Source organism: Triticum aestivum, chromosome 3D, assembly GCF_018294505.1.
Source record: "Triticum aestivum cultivar Chinese Spring chromosome 3D, IWGSC CS RefSeq v2.1, whole genome shotgun sequence".
NCBI classification, from domain to species: Eukaryota; Viridiplantae; Streptophyta; class Magnoliopsida; order Poales; family Poaceae; genus Triticum; species Triticum aestivum.
Genome location: NC_057802.1, coordinates 450,318,406 through 450,323,270, shown reverse-complemented (window position 1 = coordinate 450,323,270; position 4,865 = coordinate 450,318,406).

The following is a 4,865-nucleotide window of genomic DNA, read 5'->3' as shown; positions in this document are numbered from 1 at the left end:
TGGAGACGTATCACCATCCCCAAGCTTAATTCCTACTCATCCTCGAGTAGGTAAATGATAAATAAATAATTTATGAAGTGTGAATGCTAGCAAAGTGCATAAGTTTGATCAATGATAATTTCAATCACTTTTCCTAGCATCATAACAGCAATTATTTCTTATAAAACTTCTCATGTTAAAGTAGCAAGCAATTCACATGTTATGGTTCAAACAACGAATTCTCTTGAAACTCAACAACCTATGTTCTCAGTCACCAAACAATTGCAATTTAACTTATTCAACAGACTCTAAGGAAGAGCTCCACATACTCAACCATCATATAGTATTCTATGATTGCTAACATTCCCCGCATACACATGAGCAAAATGTTTCAACCGGACACATAGAAAGATAGGGGCTTATAATTTCGCCTCCAAACGTATTCACCTCAAGGGTGATGTCAACAATAATAAATCATGCCACCCATATCCAACTGGATATATGTGCCTAGATATTTCCTCACCACATGATGTGTCAGTGTAATGAGAACCAGGGTCCCACTAACCTCTCAAGATGGGCCATGATAGTGCTCAGCAACGCCCGGCAATCATTTCACCGGCAAGCACTACTACCGCGTGGGGAGCGTCTCTCTCGCGGCATGGATCAACACTCAAGCAAACCAATCAGAAGATCCCCAAGAAAGGCCTCCCCTGCCAGGTTGGCGTGTCTGGCGGGGTCAAGACCATGCCCGGGATGGAGTCCAAGCTACTTCAGCAGGGTGTCTGGGGCCGCCAAGCCAGACCCCGGCAAGCCTCGGATCGGCAAGCAAGTTCCTTGCCGCCCAACAAGTATTGACCCGGCAAGACCCCTGTCGAGGACGCCAATGAGGCCCCGGCAAGATCCTTGTCGAGGACGCCCATGAGGCCTCGGCAAGATCCTTGCCGGGGACATCGGCAAGACCATGGCGAGATTCGGCTGCCCAGTCACCACTCTAGCCCGCCAACTAGGCAAGCGCCTGCGTGGCAGCATGCTGCTTCTAGACCAACTAGTCAAGCACTTGCGTGGTGGCATGCAGATCTTCATGAAGGCCCTGTCACCGCACCAGCACAGCAACCAGCCAGCCAGCATGGCGATGCATGCCTCGTCAGCTTGGACGCACGTCGAAGCAAGGCGAGGCGGCAACAGACAGGACGAGCTCTGTTGCCGTCCCCGATAAAGCAAGAGGGCACATAGACAGCACATTAAATGCGTTTGTCCTATGGTGTCAGGCGATAAACTTGTATACTGTAGATACTTTCCACCTCCTGTGTGCCACTATGGTGACCCCTTTGACATATAAAAGGAAGCTGAGGCGTACTGTGGAAGGATTCGGACGGTTTGGGCAATGCACGCATAGTAGCTAGCCCAAGAACTGAAGAACACAAGATAAACACACACAAGCAGGACTAGGGTTTTACGCATCATTTGCGGCCCGAACCTGGGTAAAAATTCCCTCGCGTTGAGCACCAGACCTGCTCTTAGAGTAGCTCTTCACCCCCGCCAACCGTAGAAGGGATTCCCCGGGATCCCATAGGTGTCATTTTCCCCAACCCCGGGGCTAAAGATGTCGGGGTAGGTATGGTCGACTCTTGAAAATAAGTTTTGGGTTTAAAGGTTTTTGGATGCACAAGTAGTATCTCTACTTGGTACGGAATTTTTGGCTAGCAAAGATGGGGGGCAAGCACCACATGTTGAAGGATCTATGACAATATAACTTCTATGTGAATATGAACAAACATAAATCATTACGTTGTCTTCCTTGTCCAACGCTAGCAATTTTGGAATATAATATTTTTATGGGGGCTCACAATCACAAAAGATTTTCAAGATAGTGTATTTGCATGTGAAAGTTCTCTTCCTTCTACTACTCATTCATGAATTGCTTGGATGACCAGTATTGTGATTGTCAAGCATCAAAATATTTCACTTTCTAAAGCCAATGTGAAGCTACCACTAGGCATGATATGACCATATAATTTCAACTTCATTACATTCGATTTATTCAACTATTTACTCATAGGATATAAGTGAAGCACAAGAGTAAATGACAAGCTACTCCAAAAGATATAAGTGAAGATCAATCGTGTTGTTAAGTAAATAGATAGCCATGTGAGGACTCTCTCTTATTTAAAACTTTCAGATCAAAGTATTTTATTAAAACTGCAAGCAAAATGAACATAAAATGACATTCCAAGAATAGCACAACTCATGTGAAGAAGAAAAACTTAGGCTCAACCGATACTGACCGATAATTGTTGATGAAGAAAGGTGGGATGCCTACCAGGGCATCCCCATGCTTAGATTCTTGAGACTTCTTGAAATATTATCTTGGGATGCCTTGGGCAACCCCAAGCTTGAGCTTTTGTGTCTTCTTAATTCCTTTTATATCACGGTTTCCCTAAATCTTAAAAACATCATCCACACAAAACTCAACAAGAACTCGTGAGATAAGTTAGCATAAACCAATGCAAAAACCTTATCATTCTCTACTGTAGCAAATCACTAAAATAATTATTCAACATTGCATACTAAATGCCTCTGCATATTTAATACTCCTATCCTCAAATAGAATCATTAAACAAGCAAATATATGCAAACAATGAAAACATAACAGCAATCTGCCAAAACTGTACAGTCTGTAAAGAATGCAAGAGTATCAATACTTCTTTAACTCAAAAATTATGAAAATTTACCATACTGTAGAAAATTTATCAGAGATTACTTTGCAAAAAGTTTCAACATTTTATCACATTCTGACTTTTCTAGGGAATTTTTGCAACACCGGTAAACTTTCTGTTTTGAAACAGCAACATGTATACTTGCAAAATAAGCATGGTGAAGGCTACCCTTGACATTTTTATTGAAGTAAAAGATGAAAAACATTACTATAGATAGCAGCAAGCAAATACTAACAAAATAAAATTATGCTCCAAGTAAAACTCATATCATGTGACGAATGAAACTATAGCTCCAAGTGAGGTTACCGATAATATTAGAGACGGAAGAGGGGATGCCTTCCGGGGCATCCCCAAGCTTAGTTGCTTGGATATTAACTTGGGATGCCTTGGGAATCCCCAATCTTAGGGTCTTCTCACTCCTTTTTCTCCTCATATCGACATCTCACCAAAAACTTGATAACTTCAATCACACAAAACTTAACGGAACTTCGTGAGATAGGTTAGTATGATAAAGAGCAAAACCATTTCACTTTGGTACTGTCAAAGACAAAATTCATAATTGTTTCCACACAATGCATACTGTAGAATATCATTTCCACAATTTATATTGAGCAATATAAGCCACAGAAACTAGGGAACAAGCAAACTATGCATTGAAAACAGAATCTATCAAAAACAGAACAGTCTTTAGTAATCTGTACTCAAACCATACTTATGCTACTACAAAAATTCTGAAAAATTAGGACAATGTAGGAAATTTGTATATATATCTTCTGTAAAAATTTCAGAATGTTTCCATGTTTCAGTAAAATATATGAATTTCTGCACTGGACGCCAAAGTTTCTGTTTTTGCACAGAATCAAGTCAACTATCATCCACTCTATCCCAAAGGCTTTACTTGGCACTTTATTGAAACAAAAGCAATAAAATATGATTACTACAGTAGAATAATCATGTGAACACACAAAAACAGTAGGTAAAAGTGTTGGGTTGTCTCCCAACAAGCGCTTTTCTTTAATGCGTTTTAGCTAGGCATGATGAGTTCAATGATGCTCGCATAAAAGATAAGGATTGAAACATAAAGAGAGCATCATGAGTCATAAGTTCCCGTCTCATAATATTTATCAGTAGCATCATGAATAGATTTATCAATATAACCATCACATAAAGCATTCTTTTCATGATGCACAAGCATAGAAATTTTATTACTCTCCACATAAGAAAATTTCTTCTCATTCTCAATGGTGGGAGTATCATATGAAACTCGAATACCGTAAATTGTTTCCACATTAATAGAGTAATGTTCAGGAAAAGGGTAGTCATAAATATGACAAGTTTTATAAACATAATCATCACTACTTTTTAGAACATAAGTATCATCACAATAATCATCATAAGTAGCAACTTTGTTCTCATCATAGATAGGAGGCATGCAACCATCATAGAAAATTTGATCATTCAAAGTAGGGGGACTAAAAAGATCATTTTCATTAAGCATATCATCCCCAAGCTTCGGACAAACATTAATTGCAGCAAATAAATTCTCAAACATGTCATTCTCATCAAACATAGTATCCCCAAGCTTGTTGCTTGGCATATCATAAGCATAATCACTCTCACCATCAATAGTATGAATAGCACCAATGGTATAACAATGGCTATCATCATAATTTCCCAAGTTGGTGCCAAAAAGATTTCCAAGATTATAAGAAGTATCATTATCTTCCCAATCATAATCATCACAACAAGCAATAGGCATAACAAAATCATCATCAAGTGCATCATCTTACACAATTATTTTTTATTCATTTTCATGAGGCACAACAATGATAGGAGCGACATTACTTGGGAGAGATACCTTTTTACCTCTATTCTTTCTTCTTTTCTTCTTCTTCACCACATCATGTGTAGGTTTAATTAATTTTTTCAAGCTTATAGATGAGATTGGTTGGATAGGAAGCTCCTCCTAGTTACCTATTTCATCATGAGAGACAATAGGAGGGAAAGTGGAAATCTTTACCCTTTCATTAGTATTCCTTTTATATTATATTGGTTTTCCTATCTTTCTCTAGTTGGCAATATAAACATTCTCATTGCAATTTTCCATCCAAAACATATGGATATTTTTTAGCTTAGTTTCAATATCGTCCGTGAGAATCAATATTTAAA